We start from the raw sequence: 6,000 nt of genomic DNA, 5'->3' as shown, positions 1-6,000 counted from the left end.
CAAAATGATCCCGTTCACACTGATCCGCGAAAAAGACTAAAATCGCTGTATTCTGCTGCCAGGCCACTAGATGGCGATGTCACTTTGTAAAGAGAAACATACGCCTATAGACTAAATACATAATATGCATGCACATGACGTCACCGTTTTCACAAATTCATGTTTTTTTAGTTTATATGGAGATAAAAACGTTATCGTTTTCAAAAACTTGCACTTTGAAACACGTTTTCAAAAGTTTGCATTTTCAGGCCACAAAAACGCTGTTGTGTAAATGAACGGCCAAATGCATAAAAAGTTGTTTTCTGTTTCTAGTTGAAAACAGTGTTGTGTAAACGGTCCCTTAATGCTAGTGTTACGAGCCCCTGCTCAATCTCTTGGACTACGTTCACACTGTCAGTCCAAATCCGATTTTTGTGCATATCCGATTGAAATCCGATCAGATTTATCAAGTGTGAACGGCAAAATATCTTATGAAATGCGATTTTTTTCAAATCCGTTTCGAGCTACATTCATCTATATTGCAAACCCCTCCATGTTGTGGCTGTTGTTGTTTTTGTGTATTACCAACACAACGCCTTTGCGTAAGAAAGCAATGCAGATATTCTGGAAAACAAAAGAGCGGCATAGGACACAAATCGGATCTGAACAGTTGCGATACACAATGTGGACAGTCAATTTTAGATAAACAAATAATCGGATTTGGCCTGACGGTGTGAAGGTAGCCTTTTTCTGAGCAGAGTTGTTTGATGGAGTTTAAGACTGATTATTTCACCTGAGGCCTCTAAAGTTTTGTATATGTTTTTAAGTTCTTTGTTTGGTTGGTTATTTTTACTGCCAATAAATTTGATCTTTTTCTTGCGATTTATTTTGCATTTTTTCTGAACGGCTTTTAGTGTAATCTGGGTCGCTTATTTCAAACGATTTCCATCCGTTCTTCGATGATATACTGTGGAACATCGTTATTTTGCTGTAGCCTAATTAGAAATTAAAGACATAAAGACACAATAATGGCGGTTTCCAACGTATGAAGATGTGATTTTCTGTAATATTTTACTAAATGTGTAGGCTAATTGAAGCGAACATATCGTCCACTCATTCATAACCTTAAATGTTTTTCCACACTTACTTGTCTTTTATTGTTCCTCGTCCTTCGTCAGTAACGAGTTTGAGGTGATTTTGAAACGTATCTGTATGTTACACGTTTGCAGTTTCTGTAAAGATACAAATTTTGTGTGTGTGTGTGTGTTTTAAGAGTCTTGTCCACAGATTTAAAGCTCTTATCGTCGTTTTTTGTGCTGTTCTGGTTTGAAACGTCAGTTGGATATACAGGTGCTGGTCATATAATTAGAATATCATCAAAAAGTTGATTTATTTCACTAATTCCATTAAAAAAGTGAAACTTGTATATTATATTCATTCATTACACACAGACTGATATATTTCAAATGTTTATTTCTTTTAATTTTGATGATTATAACTGACAACTAAGGAAAATCCCAAATTCAGTATCTCAGAAAATTAGAATATTGTGAAAAGGTTCAATATTGAAGACACCTGGTGCCACACTCTAATCAGCTAATTAACTCAAAACACCTGCAAAGGCCTTTAAATGGTCTCTCAGTCTAGTTCTGTAGGCTACACAATCATGGGGAAGACTGCTGACTTGACAGTTGTCCAACAGATGACCATTGACACCTTGCACAAGGAGGGCAAGACACAAAAGGTCATTGCAAAAGAGGCTGGCTGTTCACAGAGCTCTGTGTCCAAGCACATTAATAGAGAGGCGAAGGGAAGGAAAAGATGTGGTAGAAAAAAGTGTACAAGCAATAGGGATAACCGCACCCTGGAGAGGATTGTGAAACAAAACCCACTCAAAAATGTGGGGGAGATTCACAAAGAGTGGACTGCAGCTGGAGTCAGTGCTTCAAGAACCACTACGCACAGACGTATGCAAGACATGGGTTTCAGCTGTCGCATTCCTTGTGTCAAGCCACTCTTGAACAACAGACAGCGTCAGAAGCGTCTCGCCTGGGCTAAAGACAAAAAGGACTGGACTGCTGCTGAGTGGTCCAAAGTTATGTTCTCTGATGAAAGTCAATTTTGCATTTCCTTTGGAAATCAGGGTCCCAGAGTCTGGAGGAAGAGAGGAGAGGCACACAGTCCACGTTGCTTGAGGTCCAGTGTAAAGTTTCCACAGTCAGTGATGGTTTGGGGTGCCATGTCATCTGCTGGTGTTGGTCCACTGTGTTTTCTGAGGTCCAAGGTCAACGCAGCTGTATACCAGGAAGTTTTAGAGCACTTCATGCTTCCTGCTGCTGACCAACTTTATGGAGATGCAGATTTCATTTTCCAACAGGACTTGGCACCTGCACACAGTGCCAAAGCTACCAGTACCTGGTTTAAGGACCATGGTATCCCTGTTCTTAATTGGCCAGCAAACTCGCCTGACCTTAACCCCATAGAAAATCTATGGGGTATTGTGAAGAGGAAGATGCGATATGCCAGACCCAACAATGCAGAAGAGCTGAAGGCCACTATCAGAGCAACCTGGACTCTTATAACACCTGAGCAGTGCCACAGACTGATCGACTCCATGCCACGCCGCATTGCTGCAGTAATTCAGGCAAAAGGAGCCCCAACTAAGTATTGAGTGCTGTACATGCTCATACTTTCATGTTCATACTTTTCAGTTGGCCAAAATTTCTAAAAATCCTTTCTTTGTATTGGTCTTAAGTAATATTCTAATTTTCTGAGATACTGAATTTGGGATTTTCCTTAGTTGTCAGTTATAATCATCAAAATTAAAAGAAATAAACATTTGAAATATATCAGTCTGTGTGTAATGAATGAATATAATACACAAGTTTCACTTTTTGAATGGAATTAGTGTAATAAATCAACTTTTTGATGATATTCTAATTATATGACCAGCACCTGTACATGCCTCAGTATCACTTGGTAAACGTGCAGTACCGCGTTTAACCACATGAGGCGCATCAAGGGAATGAAAGTGTATTTTTATTTTAGTTGAATTTTTAGTAAATTTTTTCCCCCCATTTTATTAGTTATCGTTTTTTAATAGTTCTATATAGTTTTTATGAAATGTAATTACCCTCAGAGAGTAGTTGAGAAACTTGTATATCAAAATACGTTTTTTTTTAATTATTATTATTTTGGTCTGTGCAGCTGCCTAACCATAAAATATACAGGTAAAACATCACAGTCATGATAGACATTTCACACATTCTGCACTATGGAAGCACATTTCTACAAGTCATAATTATGACGTAAAAAGTTGAAATTGTGTGTGTGTGTGTGTGTGTGTGTGTTTTAAGAGTCTTGTCCACAGATTTAAAGCTCTTGTCGTCGTTTTTTGTGCTGTTTTGGTTTGAAGCGTCAGGTGGATTTAAACGCCTCAGTAACTCGATAAAAGTGCAGTACCGCGTTTAACCACACGAGGCGCATCAAGCGAATGAAAGTGTAAAAATCTTCGTTTCTTCTGCGTTATTTTCTGAATCTGGTGTCTGAACTCGAGCAGAAACACTTTCATGAATGTTTCGTTATTAACTGAGACTATTAACAGAGATAAATTAGTCTTTATTGTGCTCTAAATCTGTGCTCGTGTTTGATTGGACGATGGACTATAAGCTCGTGTTTGATTGGACGATGGTAAACTCGAGGTAACGGTTGAAGAAGAATCCGCATGATTTGAGGAGGTTTTCAGCTTCATACTTGTGAGAATCTCAGAGTTTCTCTCAGTCTCTGAGCGGGACATTATTTCTCGAGTGTGTGTTTGTAGTTTGAAGGGTTTCTCGTGATCTCAGACCGCGTGACCGTCATCGAGATGTGTAGCGGGCTGAGTGACTCCTTTAGCGCGGAACATTTCTCGGTATCGCTTCTCGGCCTTTTGGCTAAGATCAAGTGTAGTATCTGTTCTTATCAGTTTAATATCTGATACGTCCCCTACCCGGGGACCATATATTAAATTGATTTTTGGATCAGGGAGATGGAATAGGGGCTTGCTCCGTCCACTCCACGCATCGACCTGGTATTGCAGTACTTCCAGGAACGGTGCACCCCCACCGGGGAAAAACATGGTTAAAAAAAAGAAACGTGGAATAAAAGTTATGTGTTTAAGCGAATCTAAGTTATGTTTATTATAGAACTTTACTTATTAAACATAGTGATATATTAGAAGGATTGTGGAATATAATCCGCGGGAAATATCAAATTATAGAACAATGTAGATGTGTTTGTTGAGGAGCAGAAATGTCGCCAGCCTTTCTGTCAGCCTAAACAGAGTAAAAACCCACCGAAAAGGCATTACGGTTTTTTTTTTCCCCATAAAGAGCCTTACATTTTTTATTTTATTTATGCTGTTTTAAATTTTATTTGGATGAATTTAGCTGAGCTGGTTTATATGTAGTATGTGCATATCTCATTATTTAATCTGTATTGTGTAGCTCTTAAGGTACTAAATCTTTATATAAATACGTTTTTAAAAATTTTTTTTATATTTTTGAAGCTCTTTGCATGATGAATTATGTGAGATAAAATATTTTATTATATACTTATTTAAATATTTCATATATTTATTTTAAAATATATTAAATATTAATTAATGTTAAAACAATACATATATATCTGTTTAATAAACATGTTAAATATATTACAAATATATTTGATATTTTCATTTAATATATATTTAATATATTATATACATGTATTAAATAAATATATTTAATATATAAATTTCATATTAAAACAATACATATATATCTATATTTAATAAACATTAAGTAGATAATATATTTTATATTTTTATTTAGTTATATATTGTATATTTTCTCATACATTTTTATTTTAAAAAATATATATTAAAACTAAACAAGTAAATTAATAAATATATTAAAATATGTAACTTTATATTTTTGTTTGAAACATCACAGAGAGCAACTGTGACAGTGTTCTGTGTAGTTTTCATTAATTTTTATTTTAGTTTCATTTTTAGTAAAAAAAAAAAAATAATTTTCTTAGTTATTGTTTTTTAATGGTTCTATATAGTTTTTATTAATTGTTATTTTAGTTTCAGTTATTTTAATATCAAAAAAGTCTATCAAATGCATAAATGTAAATGTAATTACCCTCAGAGAGTAGTTGAGAAACTTGTATATCAAAATACAAATTTTTTTTTTTTTTTTTAATTATTTTGGTCTGTGCAGCTGCCTAACCATAAAATATACAGGTAAAACATCACAGTCATTATAGAAATTTCACACACAGTATGGAAGCACATTTCTACCACATACTAAGTCAAGATTATGACATAGAAAGTAGAGGTGCACCGATACTAAATTTCTCTGCCGATACCGATAGTTTGGTTTTTCTTAAGGAAAAAAAAATCTCTCCCAAATAATGTTGTAAACTATACAGGGAACCCTCTCATTTGGTACACTACAATATTAGAGGTTACAATTAACAACAAAGGTATTATATTCAGCTGCTGTTTATTTTCAGATATAATAATTACACTAAAAAAAACTGAAACGTTTGTATAAAACTTAGTATCACATCAGGTAGTTTTCATAAGCACTTGCTGTCTTCATGGCAAATTTACACAAACATAATTAACAGTAAATAAGCTCCTCTCTAGTGTTTGGGACTGTGAACATTGGAAAAAATTCCTGAGGTAAATGTGACATGATGCGACATATTGTTCACAAGCTGTTTTATTGACGTCTTTCCGCGGTTGAAACACAAATAAAGTGATTACATGAGACGTGATACATTCCGGTAAGTTGTACTATATCTTTCAACATACCTTTGATGTTCATGCATGTTTTTCGAGATATAACTTGTATTGAAGATGAAGAAAAGACTCGCGCTCTGAGCTGCCGCCTGAACTGAGGCATTACAGCGATCTGACACGTCACATTTAAGAGCGTCAAAACGGCATTTATTATTTGAATTTCATGATAAAATGGACAGAATTTGAAAACT

The 6,000-nt window shown here is 35.0% G+C and overlaps 1 non-coding gene across 1 annotated transcript; it reads left to right on the top strand.

Annotated features, from left to right (window-relative positions):
- Positions 1–3,891: 3,891 nt before the first annotated feature.
- On the top strand, positions 3,892–4,082 carry LOC127501706 (U2 spliceosomal RNA). The gene has a single exon (XR_007926687.1). It is a non-coding gene; the product is annotated as a U2 spliceosomal RNA (small nuclear RNA).
- Positions 4,083–6,000: the final 1,918 nt, after the last annotated feature.

This window comes from Ctenopharyngodon idella, chromosome 19 (genome assembly GCF_019924925.1).
Source record: "Ctenopharyngodon idella isolate HZGC_01 chromosome 19, HZGC01, whole genome shotgun sequence".
Taxonomy (NCBI): Eukaryota; Metazoa; Chordata; class Actinopteri; order Cypriniformes; family Xenocyprididae; genus Ctenopharyngodon; species Ctenopharyngodon idella.
The sequence above is the reverse complement of the archived record's forward strand: the minus strand, read 5'-3'. Positions and strand labels throughout refer to the sequence as shown.